Genomic DNA, 26,143 nt, shown 5'->3' with positions numbered 1-26,143 from the left:
CTAAGGCTCTTAGTTGATCGCTATCAACAACCAATGATCGACCACTACGCTCATCATCTTCAAGACTCCTGTTGCCGCCACGAAATGTTTAAGCCACCATTGTGATGTGCGTTCATTCGTTGTTCCTGATCCGAAAGCTTCGTTGATATCGCCAGTTTTTTGCAGGTTTTCTACTTAGCTTGAATCGAAATAAGAAAACTGTCTGAATTTGGTTTTTCTATCTTGTATTCTACATTCTGAAAAAGCATATGTTTTAATACGACTATAATTTAAACGATTAAATATAGATAAAAACGCCTTTCAAAATGATATATGAAGTAAAGGCATTATAACGAAAACGTATTTTAAAATAAATCTGTTGAAATCAAAAATTACTAAAAAAAAAGTCTTGTCGACCTAATCTGTTAATGCACCGTCTTTATTTAAAATTGCTTCTGTATATTTATGTATATTACATTCCTGAATAATATATACATATATATTGATGATAAATGTGGTTAATATATATTCTTGTCAACACGGAGAGTAAAACGGACGCATTTTTGTTTTTATATTTAGGTGTTCACAGACCAAATCTCGTATCAGACGTGGTGCCAAGATATACAAATCTCTGTGTGTGTGTGGTCACGAAGAGGCTCCTATATGGTTGACTATTATAGAAAACTGATCACATATAATGATAGATGTATCGATACACAGATATGGGTATTTTGATCTGGCATAATGATGATTAAAATTGTGTGGTCTGCATACGCGCCTGGTCTACAAAGTATGACTATAAAAAAATTAAAAATTAAGAAAAAAAAAACGTTTACAAGTATTTTTGATATAGATGTACATAAGAATACTTTAATAAGTATGTTTTAACTTAAATAGGGATCGTATAATAAAATTGTGGAGTCTGCGTTGGCGCCTGGCCTCCATAGAATGGAAATAGGCACAAACTTTAATAAAGACTTTTCAAATCTATCTGCATAAGTATACTTTGATAATTATGTTTCAGTTTGAAGAAATATAGTATAATAAAATTATTGGGTGTTCGTTCGCGCCTGACCTCCATAGAATGGAATTGTGTCACAAAGTTTATCCAGGTTTTTTTAATATAGATCCAGAGAATATTGTGATAAGTGTTTCAGTATGAACAGGTATAATATAATAAATTATGGGGTTTATCTATTTAATTTTCACTTTCATCATATTTTGCTTTGGTTTTGATACCCCCTAATTCGAAGCTATTTCTTTACAATCCTTCCTTTTCATAAGCTATCATAGTTTCATAAATGAGAGTCCATTTTCTGTAGGCTGTTTTTGAACCCAGTCAACGACGCGTACTTTTGCTAGTTAGTATATATATATATAATATATAATATATATATATATATATATATATATGTATATATATATATATATATATATATATATATGGAGAGAGAGAGAGATTTGCATGTTTTGGCAGCAAGTCATTATTCAAGAACGTCTGATTGAACACGATGGAGTTACTTTTTTTTTTTAGATTTTTCTGGATTTTTCGATTCGCGGAGCGGTCTTTTTGATTACAACTGGCATGTTATATAAAATGGCGCCCACAAAGTGTTATTCAGCTATATTCTTTCCATCGGTTCATCCGATTCTCATCAGGAGCGATTGTTATTGTTATCTTTTCATTTGAGACTTTGTGTATTCATAATTTTTTATTGGTTATAACAGATGGCCGCAGGAAGATTAGGCGCGATTATTTTTTAATTTTTCAAGTTCGATTTTCCTATTTTATAATTTATTTATTTAGTTTCTTGTCAGTTATAAACTACTGTTAATATATTTGTCCTGGTGTCAATGAGTAATTTTCAATACGAACAGAGCTTTTGCATAAGCAATGTCGCTTGACGAGATGTCTAGCTACTTGTAACTGGCTAACCTAAACATACTCATAAATATGTAGCGACATATTAATGTTCATGTAAACAAATAAAAAAAGTATACATTTCCCCACATCGGTATTGAACATTCTTGTAATAACCTCGTTCAAACTTTATTGGTTACACTACCTTTGGAAAATATTAACTGAGAGTTTTAATATACTGGTGTATATACCCCCTTTTTGTCAATTTGAAAGACTGTGTTGTACACACATATACATATATATTATAGTCAATCATAAATGGAACGGGGAAAACGTTAAATCATTTACAAGTGATATTCGTATGTGCTCTGTAATTCTGTAGCAACACATTTTCTTTAAAAGAGAATAATGTAAAAATATTTGTGGCACGAGCAGATCTTAATATACGTATAAGTAGACAAATAGTCCTCATGTGTATACAAAATAAACATAGCATTAATTATACATTTTAATACTTATTCCTAATGTAAAATGTATGGCACCTCTTCAGTGCCACATCATGAATAGCAAAGTTGAATAAACATGTGCCTACATTATCTACACTCTTATTTCGAATATATCTTCCAATAAGTTGACGACTTTAACAAGCATATAAACAGAGTTTACGCGAGCACAAATTGCTTTTAAAAGATATTATTTAAAAAAGTAAAAGTTTGATATTACTTACTATTGTTTTCTGTAAAAAAATGTTGTACCTTGTTTTAAATATATTTTTCAAAGGATGCGAGATTTGGTATGTGAACAGCTAAATGTAAAAAGAAAAACGCGTCCGTGTTACTCTCCGGGTTGCCAAGAATATATATTATCCATATTTATCATCTCTCTCCTTATATATATATATATATATAAGTTAGGAACAGTGCATAGGACCCGAGCAAAGCTGGGTTGTACTGCTGGTCCATTTATATATATATGTGTGTGTGTGGGAGGGGGTTATGTGCAATTGTACACATATATTAAAAACTGCCTCGTGTTCAGGTAACCTAAATCAAAAATTTCAAGGAATTAGTCATAATTGGTGGATGAGTGTTGGTAGATTATGCAAAGAGAAAACTATTAACTTTGCCCTCTTGGCGGCCAAATTTACGTCCAAAAACAGATTAAAAAGCTTGCTGTATGTCTGAATACCCTTTATGTAAAATTTCACATGTTTAAACTCAAAATTTCTGAATTGTTCGTTAGAGAGCGCAAAGATAAATTCCTTTTAACTTTGACCCCTTGGCAGCCGAATTTTTGGCCCAAAACCGATTAAAAGCTTGCCCTATATCTTAATACGCTTTATGCAAAATTTTACATGTTAAGACCAGAAATTTACTGAATAATTTGGTAGAGTCCGCAGAGGTCCATTTTTTTAAACTTCAACCCTAATTTTCACCTATTTAACACTTATTGTTTTAGGCACAAAGTAGAATTAAAACTTTGATCCATGTTCAATTAACCTACATCTAAAATAAGTGTTTAGACCCAAAATTGGCGAAGGCGTTTGGTAGGATTTTCAAAGGTCAAATCGCTTAACTTTTACCCATTGGCAGCCAAGTTTCTTGCCAAAAACCAATAAAAAGATTTCCAAATATAGGTACCTCTTAGGCCTCAAGTATGTAAACTGAAAATTGATAATAGTTTGGTAGGGAAACAGACACACACACAGACAACTTCACTTATATATATATATATATATATATATATAAGACAAATTTTCTGAAATTAAAAAAAAACAACTTTTGTCTATCTTTTTATTCAACATTTCTTGGTCTGAATGTGTGTGTCAAGTTTAACGCTCTTAAGAAAAATCATCTTTAAAAGTTATGTTCTTTTCATTGTTATTTTGAAGTATATCAAGTCATTTACCAAATGAATAAAACACTGAAAACATAAATTAAAAACGGTTTTAATTTACTGCAGTTTAGTCGAAACATTGCTTTACTAGTCAGGGCCTAGTATATATTTTACAGTTGGAATAATCAGTTTATTTATATTCATAAACTTTATGGAAATCAAGCTAACAATGCATAAACCTGACCATTAGTTAACTTCCATAAGGTAACGTTATCTAAGAGTGGCAAGCCTCCAGCGTAGTTCATGCGTGTAAGGGCATACATTTTTAGCTGACAACGAATTAAATGTAATATTAAACGTATTAATCCATCTATTAATATAAGACAATAGGAGTTTGATTTCTAAATCAAAGGACACCAGAGCGATGCGAAAGGCAAGAATAAAAGCTAACTGTAAATAGATACTTTCACGTGCATTTAAGTGGATATTTGAAATGTTTACAGATTCAGAAATAGACATTGTTACTTCTGCCTTTAATTTCTTTCGTCTGGACACTGGCTATTTTATTTAAAAGTGGTAAGATTTTTTTTTCCTTTTTCTCACCAAAGCAAGTGCGTTAGAAGTCAAAAGGTGTAATGTGTTTATGAAAGGAAAACGTGTCTTAGACGTTTACATTCGTATAAATCCAAGTCCGTACCTATTTGTTATGTTTCTGATTTTTATTAGATTAAGATTGATAGTAAATATTACTTGGATTATTAGGACCACTGTTGTCATCCTGGCTTTGTTTTATTTACTATGAATCAAATAGTACGCTCAATATGATATTATATATATATATATATATATATATATATATATATAGCGATTAGAAGGATGTTAATTAAATTAATTAAAATATTAGCATCAATATTTAAAAATAATTGCATCAATAATTTTCCCCAATCTTTAGCTGTACCTAAACCTAAACGTAGATTCGATGAAATAAGCTTTCTGAGAACTGGAACTCTCTTCCCTTTGCTCGCTTTTCAGCTGACTGCAATTTGGTAGTTCTCAAGTCCAACACAAACAAATTCTTGATGAACTGTCTCCTTAATCCAATTAACAAATTTCCACTATTACGAATACTACATATTCTCATTGACTACTGTACACTCATTAACCTTTATCTTTGAGTGGCTTTCGGGCCTTGATAAGTAGTGACTTCTGTGAAAAAAATAATTGCCAGTAAAATATAGGATTTAATATTTCATAATTTAATTGTTATCAGACTCACAAAATAACCACATATTAAATATTTATTTAAATAAAATAATATAAGAAATATACGACAAAAGCTGTCAGTTATTTTAATATACGTATGAAATGGTTTAAACCTAATTTAAATAGGACATATTCCATGGTTTAAATCTTTCGTAAATATAAATTTTAATTGTATTCTGCAAATATATTAAATATAACTAGCAATGGGTGCCCGGCATTGCCCGGGTTTTTGAGGTGTATGCTGAGCAAAAAAAAAAGGTATTTTTAAAAAACTTTTATCCCTATTATGCCCCCTTAATATTTATTGTTTTGGGCTCAAATCAAGTTAAGTTAGATCCATGTCCAAGGAACCTATATCTAAAATTTGTTTGGACCCAAAATTGTCGGAGGAGTTTGGTAGAGTTCTCAAAGCTCAAATCGTTGAACTTTGACCCCTTAACAACCAAATTTCTGGCCAAAACCCGATCCCATAGATTTTCCCAAATCTCAGTTCCCTGTATATCAAATTTCGAGTCTGTAGACTAAAAATTGGCAGAGTTATTGCGTAGGGAAATGTACACAGACACACACATAGAAACACAAAAACACAGACACGTTCACTTTTATAGATGTACTATCATTTCAGCCCGGCGTTGCCCGGGTGTTTGGATGTGTATGTTGCGCAAAAAAAAAGTGGTAGTAGGAAGGCAGGATCGAACCCGTATCGCAAAGGAGGAAAAGAACGGGGTAAAACCTAAGGTTTATGCTGTTACGACCACCGCCAAACCGGAAGCGACATTTTTAAAAATTAAGGCTAGATAATCTAAAGGAGAGTATAACTTTCAAAAATATCGGTGAAAAAAGTGACCCCTCTCCTGTAGAAAAGTGCCTAGTTGAAGGGGAAGATATTAATGTTTTACCGAATGTTTCGATATTTGTCGTATGAAAGCTCGAACTTCAAAACGACACTGATCTTGGTAAAATCCGTCGCCTCTATTGAAAGTTTTAGGCAGACATGCAAACAGACATACATAATTTATATATTGGTAACTAAAAATTTTCGACCCAAACTGATGAAAAAGCTTGCCCTATCTCTGAATACCCTTTATGTAAAATTTCAAATATTTAGACCAGAAATTGTAATTTGGAAGAGACCGTAGAGGTCAATTTTTTAAAAACTTTGATCCCTATTATGACCCCTTAAATTTATTGGTTTGGGCTCAAATCAGGTTATTAAGTTAGATCCATGTCCAACGAACCTATATCTAAAATTTCAAGTGCGTAGACCCAAAATGCTCGGAGGAGTTTGGTTCTCAAAGGTCAAATCGTTGAACTTTGACATCTTAACCGCCAAATTTCTGTCCAAAAGCCGATCACATCGATTTTCCCAAATCTCAGTACCCTGTATATCAAATTACGAGTCAGTAGACTAAGAATTGACAGTGTTATTGCGTAGGGAAATGTACACAGACACACACACGTTCACATTATATATATATATATATATATATATATATATATATATATACACCGAAATTTATGTTTTTATTTTTCACAGCAAAGAGCTGATATCTAACCTTGTTGAAATATTATTCTAACCGATGAAAATTTTCCAAATTACGAAATCAAAGAACTCCACCATTAGTTAATTGAGTCGATGTAAAATACACTCATTGTTTTGCGGTGTTATTTTTTTTATTTATATTAATTTTCTGTAGTTGAACCAAAAGTCGACTTGAAATATTTGACATGTCTCATGCAATTTCATACAGTTATATTTTTCCATTAATTTCCAAATATGCACAACATTTTAAGGTTTGTGTTATTTTTTATTTATTTACCTAGTTTTCCCATCGGGTTATTCGAGCAATGAGCAAAAGCAAATGTTACTTTATATAATTGAGCTGTTGAGAAGAATTTTGTAAACGAATCTAAGTAAAATGTTTTTTTATTGTTCTAAATTCCGTCCTATTTAATTTTGTTTTTGGTTTAGTGTATTTGTAAAAAGTTTTAAGTTAAAATAAATAATTCCTCAATATAAATATTCACCGGAAACACTTTACAGGGGACGAAAATTAATTAAATTGAATTTCTGCAAAATATGAAACAGCGAGGTGCCTTCAATAAGTTTCCAATTGTTTTTAATACAGGTATTTAAAATTGTCATAGACTCTTTACAATGCGCACTGTGTTATTGCTGTATCTCTTATGAGATAATTTATTTTTATGATTTCAGATTCGAATAAACAGCTACGGAAGCTAATGCCTGATTTCAACAGCTGGGTAACTTCAAAAATGCATTATGGACGTGAAGACATTTTCGAAAAATGATATGCAGTAGAATTTTGTTTTAAACTTGAAAAATGTGATAAAAACGTATGAAATGCTTCAGGCTACGTTTAAACCATCTTGTATGCATGGAGTATCAGTTTTTGAGTGGTATAAGAGATTCAACAAAAGCAGAAATCTGTGAGGTATGAAAAGAAGTGTGCGAGGATTAAGGATATCAGAACACATAAAGACTACCGTGGATAAGGCCGTTTGTGCGTTAATAGAGACAATAAGTGTAGTTTGAAGTCAGTGTAGGAACTGTACACACAATTACTCGCGAGGAACTGAAGATGCAGAGGATTTGCACAAAGGTTGTCCCAAAGATGCCCAGATAATATCAAAACGAAAGACGTTGTCATGACAGCAAAGAGATGGTCGAGCTGATCAATTCAGATTCCTCAGTCTTGGATTGCTCTGGTAATATGTGATGAAAGCTGAATCTACAGCTACGACTCAGATCAAGCGACATAGTCCCCAGCTAAAGCAATCTGGCTCTTACAGACCCAAATAATCTGGCCAAGCAAATACACCAAGAAAGTTTGGATAGGCAGTAAACAAGGACTACTCTGTTGAGGTTCAGGAATTAAGAGATCCATTCGAAAGAGATCCGCACTCGTCAAATCAGGTAAGTGGCATTTCCAAAAAAAAAACCCTGCACCAGACCATAACTCCATCCTTGTCACAGACTATTTGACCTAGATTGGCATCAAGAAAGTTCCTTAACCTCGCTATAATCCAGACCTTGTTCCCTGTGTCGTTTTGATTAGTCTCTAAGTTCAAGAGAAACCTTAAAGTCGAAACGAGAATTTTGCCAAGATAATACTGCCTTATCGTATTCCGCTAACTGGAGCAATATGCTTGTGCGACCTAAAATGGTCATCTGCAAACCATGCTGCCTTAAGATTACTACCGCAATCACATTGGATGCCACATAAACTACTTCTACCCAGGGAAATCGCATTATAGATTATCAAAGCTTACTCTTCTACATCTGTCATGTTCTATCTATGCCTATACATACATATTAACACTTACAAATGTTTTATTAATTTCAAACGCATATTCGTAGATTTATTTTGTTTATTATAATCTATATATCCATAAAAGTGAAAGTGTCTGTTTGTGTGATTGTCTGTCTGTTAAATTTCACTACGCAATAACTGTCAATTTAAGCCGACAGACTCGAAATTTGATATACAGTGTATGGAGATTTGGGAAAATTTTTGTAATCCGTTTTCGGCCAGAAATTTTGCTGTCAAGTTCAACGATTTGATCCTTGAGAACTCTACCGAAATCTTCCGCCAATTCTGAGTCTAAACACTTGAAATTTTAGATATCGATTCCTAGTACATGGATCTAACTTAATAACTTTGTTTGGACCCAAAACAATAAATGTTAAGGGGTCATAATACGGGTCAAAGTTTAAAAAAAAATGATCACTTTTTTTTTTGCTCCACATAACTCCAAACACCCGGGCAACGCCGGGTTGGAATGCTAGTAGTTTAAAAATACATAGTAAATGTTTAGTAAAATATAAAATTACAACGTAGGTTAATGATTCTAGAAAGATTAAGAAAATTGAACAGGAGGAAAAGTAAGCTAAAGCCATATATTAGAAAACAATGTTATACATTTCCTTTTATATATATTTTTTTTTCAAATTTGCGAATATATTTTGTTTTAATATTATAAGTTTTTCATGTGTTATTAATTGAAACAAGTTCAAACTTGTAAAGTTCATTGCTTATTTCTTCTTTGTGTTTATTTATTGTTTTCATCTCTTCATTTCATCTCTATGCATCAAATATTCGAAAATGTTTTCGTAAATGCATTTACCAGAATCAACCACAATCCTCTCGTCCTTATAAAGTAACGTTTTTTTGTGTGTATTTCCCATTCACGTAAATATATTCGATACCACGAAGATCGAGGTTCTGATAATTGGTATGCATATTGCTGAAAACATTCAGACCCATGCCTAAAACAAGAAAATCAAACGTGATAACATTTTAGTTGAAGCCTGCAAAGACCAAATACAAATTACATTATGTATAATACATAATATTATACATTATATAACTGTTATTTTATAACATAATATCATGCTATAAAACTTACTAGTATGAAAACTACAAATGTTTTAACGCTGTCCAATGTTGCCTAAAAGGGGCAAAGAAATTGCATACTATCACCTCTGAAGTAAAGACTTTACAAGTAATGCATGATTCTTATTGCTGTATATGTAAGTAGAAATAAATATTATGTTGACAGATTATTACAGGAGGCGTAATGTATTTAGCATTAAGTATTTAGGAATTATCCTTAGAGTAACGTTACATAATGGACAAATATGCAGAAATCAAGATACGACTTAATATTAACAGATCGATAGATGATATTAAATCAATATAGTTAAACGTTATATTTACAAGTTTGCCGGTTACTAGAATATAGCTACGGAAAGAAATGATATCAATAATATTTCAATCAGTAAAATTCAAGGCGATAACCAGAAACAAGATGCGCTGATTATATAAGAATAACACTGACATGAGTTCTCGTCAACTGAAGGCTCAACACTGTGACATGATGTGAAATATTGTTATCAATGATGTAGAGAAGCTTCTTAATATACAAATAAGCCAAATAATTCGAGTCAAGAAGGTGGACGCGTTCGAATGATATAAATCAAATGATTTAAACATGAAAATCTTTAATGGAAACATCAAACAAAAAAAAGTTATCAAAAGGCAATGCGACAACGGGGAATAGATTGGCAAATGACATTAACAAGATAGACACTTTAAATAGAATCGTGATCTTCGTAGGTCAAAGTGTTACTATTTATGTAAGACTTTTGTCGCGAATACGATGTCTGCAAAACAACTATTTATCACGACCTTCAAAACCAATAAAAAAAAATAATTGTAGATAGACATACGTGAATTTCGTCAACAAGTCATCTTTGATTTTTAAATAATTACAAGTCACTTTCACTCATATGATCACGAATTATTAGCAATAATACAAGATATAACGCGACGTCATTCGTGTTCATAATTTAAAATAGTGTTCAAACAAAATTGTCAGTTAATGTAGAATCTTACTCTCAATATATATCTGATACAAAATAAACAAATAATATGATATAATAAATAATATACGATACATAATAAACTAAAATATGACACATACGATAATGAAACATAAAATAATATGATAGGTAAATATATATGATAGGTAAATATATATGATAGGTAAATATATATGATAGGTAAATATATATGATAGGTAAATATATATGATAGGTAAATATATATGATAGGTAAATATATATGATAGGTAAATATATATGATAGGTAAATATATATGATAGGTAAATATATATGATAGGTAAATATATATGATAGGTAAATATATATGATAGGTAAATATATATGATAGGTAAATATATATGATAGGTAAATATATATGATAGGTAAATATATATGATAGGTAAATATATATGATAGGTAAATATATATGATAGGTAAATATATATGATAGGTAAATATATATGATAGGTAAATATATATGATAGGTAAATATATATGATAGGTAAATATATATGATAGGTAAATATATATGATAGGTAAATATATATGATAGGTAAATATATATGATAGGTAAATATATATGATAGGTAAATATATATGATAGGTAAATATATATGATAGGTAAATATATATGATAGGTAAATATATATGATAGGTAAATATATATGATAGGTAAATATATATGATAGGTAAATATATATGATAGGTAAATATATATGATAGGTAAATATATATGATAGGTAAATATATATGATAGGTAAATATATATGATAGGTAAATATATATGATAGGTAAATATATATGATAGGTAAATATATATGATAGGTAAAAAATATATGATAGGTAAAAAATATATGATAGGTAAAAAATATATGATAGGTAAAAATATATGATAGGTAAAAAATATATGATAGGTAAAAAATATATGATAGGTAAAAAATATATGATAGGTAAAAAATATATGATAGGTAAAAATATATGATAGGTAAAAAATATATGATAGGTAAAAAATATATGATAGGTAAAAAATATATGATAGGTAAAAAATATATGATAGGTAAAAAATATATGATAGGTAAAAAATATATGATAGGTAAAAAATATATGATAGGTAAAAAATATATGATAGGTAAATATATATGATAGGTAAATATATATGATAGGTAAAAAATATATGATAGGTAAAAAATATATGATAGGTAAAAAATATATGATAGATAAAACATATGATACATAGTAATAAGCTAATAATATTATATAGTAAACTAATAATATTTTAAATAATAATAACATGATACATAATTATAAACTAATAATATATAAATAATAACAAACAATATATAATACAAAATAATAAACAAACAATATATAATACAAAATAATAAACAAACAATATATAATACAAAATAATAAACAAACAATATATAATACAAAATAATAAACAAACAATATATAATACAAAATAATAAACAAACAATATATAATACAAAATAATAAACAAACAATATATAATACAAAATAGTAAACAAACAATATATAATACAAAATAATAAACAAACAATATAAATACAAAATAATAAACAAACAATATATAATACAAAATAATAAACAAACAATATATAATACAAAATAATAAACAAACAATATATAATACAAAATAATAAACAAACAATATATAATACAAAATAATAAACAAACAATATATAATACAAAATAATAAACAAACAATATATAATACAAAATAATAAACAAATAATATCTCTGTAGTGGAATGGGGACACAAATACATGGTCAAAGTCAATGCTGCCAAGACTAAGCTAGTTTTCTTCAATAATTACAAGAAACCTTCACTACCACTAATAGCAATGGCCAAGAACATATTACCCGAAAGTACTTTCTTTAAACTCCTCGGACTAATGTTCACAGGGAACATGAACCGGAATATATACATTGAGAGCATTGTCCTTGCTGCTGCGAAGAAGGTGGGCTCTCTCTCTACCGTGCTAGAAATCTACTTTCGCCTAAAAGTATCATGTGCCTCTATAAAGTCACCATTCGCCCATGTATGGAGAACTGTTGTCACATTTGGGTTGGAGCATCTACTACTTGTCACTCACTTATTGACAGGATTCAAAAGAGAGTTGCCAACTTGATAGGGCTGAACTGTCATCTACGCTTCAGCCTCTGTTCCATCGACGAAATGTTGCATCCCTCTGCCTGTTCCACAAGTACTTTCTTATTGAATGCTCTGACGAACGACAAGCACTTTTACCCCTCGACCTGAATACACCCAACAAAACGACAAGCAACTAAATCCCACTCGTTCACAGTAGATATCGCTAGGTGGACGTAAGCATTCTATGATACAAAATTATAGTCTAATTATATATGATACAAAATTATAGTCTAATTATATATGATACAAAATTATAGTCTAATTATATATGATACAAAATTATAGTCTAATTATATATGATACAAAATTATAGTCTAATTATATATGATACAAAATTATAGTCTAATTATATATGATACAAAATTATAGTCTAATTATATATGATACAAAATTATAGTCTAATTATATATGATACAAAATTATAGTCTAATTATATATGATACAAAATTATAGTCTAATTATATATGATACAAAATACACTAATTATAAATGATACAAAATAGACTAATTATAAATGATACAAAATAGACTAATTATAAATGATACAAAATAGACTAATTATAAATGATACAAAATAGACTAATTATAAATGATACAAAATAGACTAATTATAAATGATACAAAATAGACTAATTATAAATGATACAAAATAGACTAATTATAAATGATACAAAATACACTAATTATGATACAAAATTATAAACTAATTATGATACAAAATTATAAACTAATTATGATACAAAATTATAAACTAATTATATAAGATACATTAAAATAAACTAAAAATATACGATACATAATATAATAAGAGTGTATGATACATAATATACGGCTAATAATATAAAATAATAAACTTAGAGTATATGAAAAAAATAAATTAAAAATATGAAAATAATAGTATATAATACAAATCATTAAATTATTGTATATAATACAAATTAATAAAATAGTATATAATAGAAATTAATAAAATAGTATATAACTAATAACTAATAATATAAAATACCAATCAATAAACTAATATTAAATTCCAATTAATACACTAATAATATAAATTACCAATTAATAAACTAATACAAAATACGAATTAATAAATAATGCAACATACCAATTAATAAGCTAATAATATAAAATACCAATTAATAAACTATTAAAAAATAAAAATTAATACATTAATGATATTAAATAAAAATTAATAAACTAATATGATACATAAGATCAAACTAATAATATGATACAATAATACACTAAATATATATAATAATAAAGTAAACATATAATAATAAACTAAACATATGATATAATAATAAACTAAACAAATAATGCATGATACACAATAGGAAAATTAGTATATGTCACATAAGTGTAATATATTATACAAAAAACTAATAAAAATATAGTAATAAACGAATAATAACATACATATTAATGAAATATGATACATAAGATCATATACGACGTATAAGGATAGACTCATATACGACGTATAAGGATAGACTCGTATACGGCGTATAAGGATAGACTCATATACGGCGTATAAGGATAGACTCATATACGACGTATAAGGATAGACTCATATACGACGTATAAGGATAGACTCATATACGACGTATAAGGATAGACTCATATACGACGTATAAGGATAGACTCATATACGACGTATAAGGATAGACTCATATACGACGTATAAGGATAGACTCATATACGACGTATAAGGATAGACTCATATACGACGTATAAGGATAGACTCATATACGACGTATAAGGATAGACTCATATACGACGTATAAGGATAGACTCATATACGACGTATAAGGATAGACTCATATACGACGTATAAGGATAGACTCATATACGACGTATAAGGATAGACTCATATACGACGTATAAGGATAGACTCATATACGACGTATAAGGATAGACTCATATACGACGTATAAGGATAGACTCATATACGACGTATAAGGATAGACTCATATACGACGTATAAGGATAGACTCATATACGACGTATAAGGATAGACTCATATACGACGTATAAGGATAGACTCATATACGACGTATAAGGATAGACTCATATACGACGTATAAGGATAGACTCATATACGACGTATAAGGATAGACTCATATGCGACGTATAAGGATAGACTCATATGCGACGTATAAGGATAGACTCATATGCGACGTATAAGGATAGACTCATATGCGACGTATAAGGATAGACTCATATGCGACGTATAAGGATAGACTCATATGCGACGTATAAGGATAGACTCATATGCGACGTATAAGGATAGACTCATATGCGACGTATAAGGATAGACTCATATGCGACGTATAAGGATAGACTCATATGCGACACATAAGGATAGACTCATATGCGACACATAAGGATAGACTCATCTGCGACACATAACGATAGACTCATCTGCGACACATAACGATAGACTCATCTGCGACACATAACGATAGACTCATCTGCGACACATAAGGATAGACTCATCTGCGACACATAACGATAGACTCATCTGCGACACATAAGGATAGACTCATCTGCGACACATAACGATAGACTCATCTGCGACACATAACGATAGACTCATCTGCGACACATAACGATAGACTCATCTGCGACACATAACGATAGACTCATCTGCGACACATAACGATAGACTCATCTGCGACACATAACGATAGACTCATCTGCGACACATAACGATAGACTCATCTGCGACACATAACGATAGACTCATCTGCGACACATAACGATAGACTCATCTGCGACACATAACGATAGACTCATCTGCGACACATAACGATAGACTCATCTGCGACACATAACGATAGACTCATCTGCGACACATAACGATAGACTCATCTGCGACACATAACGATAGACTCATCTGCGACACATAACGATAGACTCATCTGCGACACATAACGATAGACTCATCTGCGACACATAACGATAGACTCATCTGCGACACATAACGATAGACTCATCTGCGACACATAACGATAGACTCATCTGCGACACATAACGATAGACTCATCTGCGACACATAACGATAGACTCATCTGCGACACATAACGATAGACTCATCTGCGACACATAACGATAGACTCATCTGCGACACATAACGATAGACTCATCTGCGACACATAACGATAGACTCATCTGCGACACATAACGATAGACTCATCTGCGACACATAACGATAGACTCATCTACGACACATAAGGATAGACTCATCTACGACACATAAGGATAGACTCATCTACGACACATAAGGATAGACTCATCTACGACACATAAGGATAGACTCATCTACGACACATAAGGATAGACTCATCTACGACACATAAGGATAGACTCATCTACGACACATAAGGATAGACTCAGCTACGACACATAAGGATATACTCAGCTACGACACATAAGGATATACTCAGCTACGACACATAAGGATAGACCCATCTACGACACATAAGGATAGACTCATCTACGACACATAAGGATAGACTCATCTACGACACATAAGGATAGACTCATCTACAACACATAAGGATAGACTCATCTACAACACATAAGGATAGCCTCATATACGACACATAAGGATAGACTCATATACGACACATAAGGATAGACTTCTGGGCATAAACACTAGAAATTTTAGATATAGGTTCCTTGAACTGGGATCTAATTTAATAACTTTATGGGAACCCAAAGCAATACATTTTATGGGGTCATAATAGCGGTCAAATAAAAAAAAATTGATAGCTTCGTTCTCTACTAAATAACTCAGACAATCTCTGGTCTAAACGTTTGAAATTTTACATAAAGGGTATTCAGAAATACGGCAAGCTTTTTTAATCGCTTTAGCTCGAAAATTTCAGTTACCAATATATAAATGTATGTATGTTTGTATGTCTGTCTTAATCTCTTGACAGACGCGACGAATTTTTACAAGATTTCGGACGACAAATATCGAAAAATTAGCTATAAACATTAATATCGTCACTTTTAACTTGGCACTTTTCAACAGCGGGGTCGCTTTTTTCGCGTATGTTTTGGAAAGTCATCCCCCCTTTCGATTGTTTAGCTTGAATTAAAACCTTCGTCACTTCCGGTTTTGTGTTGATCGTAAAAGAAATTACGCCACGTTTTCCCCCATTCTTTTCTTCCTTTGCGGTATGGGTTCGAGCCTGCCTTCCTACTACAACTTATATAATGATAACCTCATATATAATATATAATGATAAACTTATTATCCATGATATACAATGATAAGTTAATGATATTTATGATGAACTAATAATATTATATGCAGTAATAAATTAATGATATAAAGAAATAAACTAATCATATGATATATATATATATATTAATAAACTGATCATATGATGTAAAGTAATAAACTAATAATATGATATATAATATGCTAATAATATGATATAATAATATACTAATATGATATATAATCATATACTAATAATATGATATATAATAATATACTAATAATATATAATATACTAATATATATAATATACTAATAATATATAATATACTAATATGATATATAATGATAAACTAATAATATGATATATTATGATATACTAATATGATATATATTATACTAATATTATATATAATGATATACTAATATGATATACTAATAATATTATATATAATAATATACTAATAATATTATATATAATAATATACTAATATGATATATAATATACTAATAATATGATATATAATAATATACTAATATGATATATAATAACACACTTATAATATGGTATATAATAATATACTAATAATATGATATATAATGATATACTAATAATATGATATATAATGATATACTAATAATATGATATATAATGATATACTAATAATATGATATATAATGATATACTAATAATATGATATATAATGATATACTAATAATATGATATATAATGATATACTAATAATGATATATAATGATATACTAATAATGATATATAATGATATACTAATAATGATATATAATGATATACTAATAATATGATGTATAATGATATACTAATAATATGATGTATAATGATATACTAATAATATGATGTATAATGATATACTAATAATATGATGTATAATGATATACTAATAATATGATGTATAATGATATACTAATAATATGATGTATAATGATATACTAATAATATGATATATAATGATATACTAATATTGTATATAATGATATACTAATATTGTATATAATGATATAATAATAATATGATATATAATGATATAGTAATAATGATATATAATAATATACTTATAATATGATATATAATAATATACTAATAATATGATATATGATAATATACTAATAATATGATATATAATAATATACGAATAAACTTATATATTATAATAAACTTATATGATAGATTATAATAAACCTATGATATATTATAATAAACTAATATGAGATAATATAATAAACTAATAATATGAGATTAATATAATAAACTAATAATATGAGATTAATATAAACTAATAATATGAGATTAATATAAACTAATAATGATAAATTAATATGTATACTAATAAACTAACATGTATAATAATAAACTAACATGTATAATAATAAACTAATATATGATATACAATAATAAACAAAAAGTTTGATATAATAAACTAATATGATATATAATAATTTACTAATAACATGATATATAATAATTAACTTATAATATGATATGTAATAATTAACTAATATGATATATAATAATTAACTAATAATATGATATATAATATTTTACTAATAATATGATATATAATAATTAACTAATAATATGATATATAATAATTAACTTATAATATGATATATAATAATTAACTAATAATATGATATATAATAATTAACTAATAATATGATATATAATAATTAACTAATAATATGATATATAATAATTAACTAATTATATGATATATAATAATTAACTAATTATATGATATAAAATAATTAACTAATAATATGATATAAAATAATTAACTAATAATATGATATATAATAATTAACTAATAATATGATATATAATAATTAACTAATAATATGATATATAATAATTAACTAATAATATGATATATAATAATTAACTAATAATATGATATATAATAATTAACTAGTAATATGATATATAATAATTTACTAATAATATGATATATATATATATATAATTAACTAATAATATAATATATAGTTAGAAACTAATAATAGGATATGTAATAATAAACTAAGGCGTTCATGATCGTGTGACGTTTTCACTTTTGAGACAAATATCAAAATACGCCAAGTTATCACCAAAGATGTTGATTAGTGATAGATCTGATGTAATAACACTGTGCAACAAATTTGAATTGAAAAAAAAGTACAAGACATATAAGACCTGTTCCGGTGTAAGAAAAGTATGCTGATTCCAAATCTGATATTTATTTCTCTGGATTAGGTACCATTTTCATGTACTTTATTATTTATTATTTTGAAAAAAAAAACACCGAATTCACCAGTTTAAACAACATTTGTCCTCTTAACTCTCTTGTGTAGAGTGTCATCATCTTTTTTTTTAATTCCAGCAGTAGTCTGCCAACATACCAGTGTTCCATTTTCCTTTAAAACGTTTTTCTATTAATGGAATACCTTGATTGAACCTTTCGCAATGTTCATCACTCACATGGCCAAGATTCTCAGCAAAAAAATCCAAATGAGAGTGGAGCACATGAACTTTTAGAGACATGTTACATACCATATCATGAAAATGATGCAATAGATCATTTACAACTTGCACATAGTATTCTGAACGAAGTTTTCCGAGGAAGTTATCACAAACTTTCTTGAATGACACACAGGCACATTTTTCTTTTCTCGTGAGATGTGTGTTAAAAGTTTCATCAAGAACAATTTTTCGAATTTGGGGACCTATGAATATACCTTCTTTTATTTTAGCTCGACTTAATGATGGAAACTTTTCTGCAAGATATGCAAATGCCAAGGAATCCATGTCTAGTGCTTTCACAAACTGCTTGAACAAACCGAGTTTAATATGCAAAGGTGGTAAATGGATTCTATCACTTTGCAGAAGTGGTTTGTGTTTGATGTTATGTTTTCCTTGCTCTATTTCATATCTAGCAGGCCAGTGCTTGCGTACATAGTGTTCAGCTCTTGCTCTAGAGTCCCATAAGCACAAGAAGCAACAACATTTAGTATAGCCTGGCTGAAGGCCAGTGAGCATGGCTATAACCTTGAAATCTGCACAAACATGCCACTTATGCCCTTCATAATGTATGCTTGCTAAAATTGTTTTTAAATTTTCATATGATTCTTTCATGGTTGTGCTGTAAGCTATAGGAACATAAAGTAAGGGGTTGATAAAATTTCATTTCTATCTTTTGCATTTAATTGAGTAAATTTTCAGAAAAGAATGTATAAAATGCCCCTTTATGTTTAAAACATTAAAATACACAATAATCCGGTCTTTATTGTAGTTTTTAATTAAAAAATACTTTATTAAATGGATATCTATTTTTAACCCTCAGATTTTTCCCGTGCCCTACAAATCAGGTCCTGAGGCAGGTTTTAGCTTCTTTTCCTTGATTTTTTTAGCCTACATTAAAAAATGCCTTTCTTGACGAATACCATGGCTTTTCGGAAGGTGGTGAACACCAAACCATGTGCTACAGCATTATGTTTTTACTTTTGAAAAAATTAGCCCTTGGTCTAGAAAATATTATGCTAACCAAGCTAGCTCTGTCATCTAGCTCTCTTAAATCTGGAAAAATATCTAATTTCGGCTGACTTTATCAAATAAATGATTCAAATAAATGATTTAACAAATAATGTACATAATATGTGTATATTAAACTGTGTTTTTCTCTTAAGATTTATAATTTAATACACATAATATGTGACTGCAAAGTCGTCAGTAACCCATTTTTGACGTTTTTACTGAAATTTACGACTGTGGCAATTTTGCAAAAATTATACCTAATTCAGCAAAAAGAAAGCCAGAAATAAAATTACCACGTTACTAGGTATACAAAAATTGCTGCAGATATCCTGTACTTTTTTTAGTGTTGCACAGTGTAATTGTAGCGATTATGATGTAACTGTTTTTAAAATAAGTTGTTTCAAAATTAAATTACATCTTCGATGAATTTTTAATTAAAATTGTTCCAGACAAATCCTGATGATACTTGATATAAACAAATAACAAGAACTAAAATCGATTGCTTCAAGGATATAAAACGCCTGTTGGCTTAGTATTTCTCGTTCCCCTTTATTTTGTCTTCGACTCCTCATATTCCATGAACACTGTTTCTATATATAGAGGAGGAATGGCTGCTAAGCAAGTTAAAATGTATCCAATACTTATTTGCTAGTTTTTCAACTGTAATCTGTATTTCTTTATTAAAAACATATTCGTTTAATTTCTTTAAATAATATTTAGCTTACACTTATTTTACGTAAGAGGAAGGGTTATTTTTCTTTAATATTATTGATCTTGAAATGTATTCCTCATTTAAAAATATTAACAGTGAATAATAAACATTAATGGAGAAAAAACCTAGTAGAGATCACTAAATACTTTTAGTCTTAAATGTTTCGTACATCTATTCTCATCGCTGATTATTCGAAGCACAATGTTTTTCAACTGTAATCTGTATTTCTTTATGAAAAAAAAAACTAGCTTCTCACATCAAGTGTTTGTATGACTTGATTTGAAATATCTCTATAACAATAAGTTCGTCGAGGTGCTATACAGTCAATTGAGATAAATACAAGCGAAATATATATTCGGTTTATTTCACAAATAAATTAAAATCAATATTGAAATGAGTTTCTATGCATACTAGCAGGTAGCTCGGCGTTGCCCGATCTTAAAATACGAATCGACGCATTATATTTTATTCATAAAGAAACTGAGACATATGCATACGAGTATATTTTTCTTAACAATTCACTTCTTGTAAGTAAAAACGTCAAGAACAATGACCATTAGACTTACTTGCCACAATTTTTAAATAGCGTCTTCGAACTTATTTACTCTTAACATAAGAAATACGCCACGAGAACGAATCATGCATGCGCATTCGTGAAACAGTTGAAAAACAAATAAAAATCCGATGATCCCCACACACACGTACCAGTCCTTATCAGCTGTAACCTGATTAAAAATGTTTTCTATATGATGGAACCTGATTAAAAATGTTTTCCATATGTTTGAATAATCTATATACCAAATTTCAAGTCTAGATCCAAAATTGTTGAGTATATAAATTGTAAATGTTCTCACATAGACACATAATCTCACCTTTAGAAATATATAGATGGGTTGGAGAAAATTAGTAAAATAAGTTTTTGAGAAAAATTGTTCAGAATAACAAACCATGTAAATCTTTTTGTCAATTTAGGTTTAGTATATTTAATGGTTATAGTTTAGCTAAATCTAATCTTACAATAATTTTTGTTTTTAAAAATGTACATTTCAAGCTTTATCTACATAAGATAATTTCAGGGTAGACAAAAAAACGTTGCGAATAGATTATCCTACCCTGATTTAAATATTGCATTTTAAGCTTCAAATAACATATTTGAAAATGGCAGGAAGACTCGGAATTAGTTTTTTTTATTTTGAAACAATTAAAAGTTTGACATGACATTAAATATTTACTAAGATAACTTAACATAAATGTATAAACTATTCAGTGTTGGTACACTAGGTTTAAATATGTCAAGTGCCCACTCAACAAAACCGAACATATATATCTATATTTTTTTTTATCTTATATTTTTACCTTATATTTTATATTTTATTTTTTATTTATTGTTTATTTATTTTCTATTTATTTATTAATTTATGTATTTATTTATTTATTTTCCATTTATTATCTTCTAACAACTCTTGCTGACAATTTTGAGCGATGACCTGTACATTTCAGTTGACCTATATTATTTTGCGCTTTTTAATATTTTTCGATTTTAATATTTCCTGTCTGGGTCATTTTGACATTTGTTTTTCTATTTTATATTTAATTCTATCACCATTTAATTTTTTTCTCCTCTTCTTCCTTAATCTTTCTTATTTATATTTATGTCTCGGCAGTAGAGTGAAAAGCATATCTTATTTTTCTTTTATTAAGATTATTGTATTTTTTTCCTTTTTTCCCTTGTACACATTTTTGTGAATTTTTCCATGGATTTCTGCCTTTGGATTATTATGGACCATCTTCTTCCAGTTACGGGATTTCCTTGGATTTTACTTGTGCAAATGGAAATTCAATTAACTTTCTTGGAGTTATATATTTGGATTTTACCGTCACTGGATTATTTATCTTCCACCAGACTATCCATTTACGTGTAATCACCTTTTTCTTCACCATATTCCCTCTGCTTCACTTTTTTGTTATCAAGTAAGATCTTTGACTTACTTGTTGTTTCATCAAATACTTTTGCATGCAAAATCCGATCCCGCATTTTGCTAATTACTACCCTCTGATGAGAAGGAAAGTATTTCTTCGAAACTTCGCGGATTAAGGACTTTCCACTTATCTAGTGTTTCCTTTTCAGATTAAATATGTTCTTAAGTCTTTTTCAAAGTGTTTTTAACATGTTTATATATATATATATATATATATATATATATATATATATATATATATATATATATATATATATATATATAGGATTTCCATTACAGAGTAACGGGTTATATTTGTGCCAGATGAATGTGTTGTGATTATCACAGGGAAGTGAGAAAACAAAGGAGTCAGACAATACCCACGGTTTAACTTTTTTTCATTTAAGTCGTTCATTTAAAAAAATTTTTAAAGTCAATGGTAACTTTTTTTTACGTTATCAGAAATGTTATTTTATTAACGAAATTTACATTATTTACATAATTGTATCATTTTCCATTCATCATTTTTGACAGAGAATAGTAGATGAATAATAGGTAGAGAATAGTAGATGAACAATAGGTAGAGAATAGTAGATGAATAATAGGTAGAGAATAGTAGATGAATAATAGGTAGAGAATAGTAGATGAATAATAGGTAGAGAATAGTAGATGAATAATAGGTAGAGAATAGTAGATGAATAATAGGTAGAGAATAGTAGATGAATAATAGGTAGAGAATAGTAGATGAATAATAGGTAGAGAATAGTAGATGAATAATAGGTAGAGAATAGTAGATGAATAATAGATAGAGAATAGTAGATGAATAATAGGTAGAGAATAGTAGATGAATAATAGGTAGAGAATAGTAGATGAATAATAGGTAGAGAATAGTAGATGAATAATAGGTAGAGAATAGTAGATGAATAATAGGTAGAGAATAGTAGATGAATAATAGGTAGAGAATAGTAGATGAATAATAGGTAGAGAATAGTAGATGAATAATAGGTAGAGAATAGTAGATGAATAATAGGTAGAGAATAGTAGATGAATAATAGGTAGAGAATAGTAGATGAATAATAGGTAGAGAATAGTAGATGAATAATAGGTAGAGAATAGTAGATGAATAATAGGTAGAGAATAGTAGATGAATAATAGGTAGAGAATAGTAGATGAATAATAGGTAGAGAATAGTAGATGAATAATAGGTAGAGAATAGTAGATGAATAATAGGTAGAGAATAGTAGATGAATAATAGGTAGAGAATAGTAGATGAATAATAGGTAGAGAATAGTAGATGAATAATAGGTAGAGAATAGTAGATGAATAATAGGTAGAGAATAGTAGATGAATAATAGGTAGAGAATAGTAGATGAATAATAGGTAGAGAATGTGGATGAATAATGACAAACATAGTAAAACCCAAGCGAATTTTAGACTCGTATTGAACTCGTATTTATTAACTGAAGCAACGGAAAGAGTCCAATTATTACGGTACAATATTGTTAGAGCAAAATATAAGCTAAAAATATCTAGAAATTTGCCGACACAGTGAATATACCGAAACCGCCATAAAGTTAATCTTCTTAGCCACACTTTGAAAACTGGGGTATTATATTTTGCACATTCCATAAATATATCCTACGTCGCGTTTTTCTGAGCAGATGTAAACAATTGAACAGATATTCACACGTAAAAAGTTAAGCAATGCTGAATACATCAAGTATTTTATTCAATTTCTAACATCAAAATGCAAATACCTTATTATATAATTATGCGTAATATCCCCCATTAATAATTCCTTACTTTTCTTTTTAAATAAAATTATTAAATCCATGTAGTTAATAAAACCTTAAATGTTCGAAACTACTACAAAATGCCACAGCTTTCAAAATTCACCCTATAATTTTTATCTTAACACTTATTCCCAACCATTTGCACAGCCTCATAATTCTAGATAAACTCAATACCGCTTTATAGCACTCGCATTATCATATTTTCCAAACAACTCATTATTCTTATTTTATTTATTTTATCTTATTTCACTTTCTTCCTTAAACTGGACTCCAATTTTTAAATCTGCCCAACTGAATCTATAACTGATTTGCTACTAAAAGAGTATTTATATAAGCTATATTGGACGCATCTGTTTACCCATTAAACAGGACACATCTTAGCTTTTTCCATCCTCCCCACCATCGTCGTCGTAGACGATTGCTGACGTTTTAACTCTGTTTCGGCTTTGAGACGCGTTCACGTAAACATCCAGAACCCAACAAACTTTTTGACAGGCTCAATTATCTATTTTCCATTTTTTTCATACTTTTCTCTTTCTTCTCCCCTCTCTTGCATTGTCTTATCTTTATAATTTTACAAATATTTAATATAATTTATTTTATATTTTTATTGCTTTTCCGCCCTCTTTTCTGTAGTCCCTCTTTGGTCGTCCCATTTCTTTCCCTTACTTTTACTCTGTTGGTTTATAATATCCATATGTAATTACAAAAAACATACCTTTCCTTCTTATTTTTACTTTAATCATCTGATGTGGTCGGATAATTTTCATCGTGTCTATTGAAACGATTTGTACTAAATAAGGCTAATACACTTGAGGATGTAATTATATATATATATATATATATATATATATGTATATATATTGTATATGAGCTTAGATAAAATGGTGAAAAACCATTGTGATTTTTTTTATCAATTAAGAGACGTTTTATACTTGTAAATATTGAAAAATGTTGGTTTCCCGATTTTAGCAAAATGCGAGACTTTCGACGTAGTTCCAGGAATATCTACAGGGCTGCTGAGATGAGGAAATATGGTAGTGCAAATCCTGTTCTGCACCCTCGTCCCAACTATCGTGATATCAAGATAATCCAGTTGCACTAAAATAATATGTTCTGCGTAATAATAAAAAAACTTTTATTGGTAATTTAGAATTACACCAGATTAAGTACAAAACAAATCTAATTGACGTACATATTCGTCACGGAACGAACATGTTTCATTTCAAAAATCGCGTAAACTGTGTACATAGTTAAAAATAATAATTTACGATATTTAGCGATTAAAAAGTTTAAATTTGTATACAAACGAACTTTATGTTATGGGATTGAATCGTTATCCTTGAATTCCGATAAATTATAAAGCAATACGACCGCTT

This window comes from Euprymna scolopes, chromosome 13, assembly GCF_053919585.1.
Source record: "Euprymna scolopes isolate OS-2025 chromosome 13, ASM5391958v1, whole genome shotgun sequence".
NCBI classification, from domain to species: Eukaryota; Metazoa; Mollusca; class Cephalopoda; order Sepiida; family Sepiolidae; genus Euprymna; species Euprymna scolopes.
The sequence above is the reverse complement of the archived record's forward strand: the minus strand, read 5'-3'. Positions refer to the sequence as shown.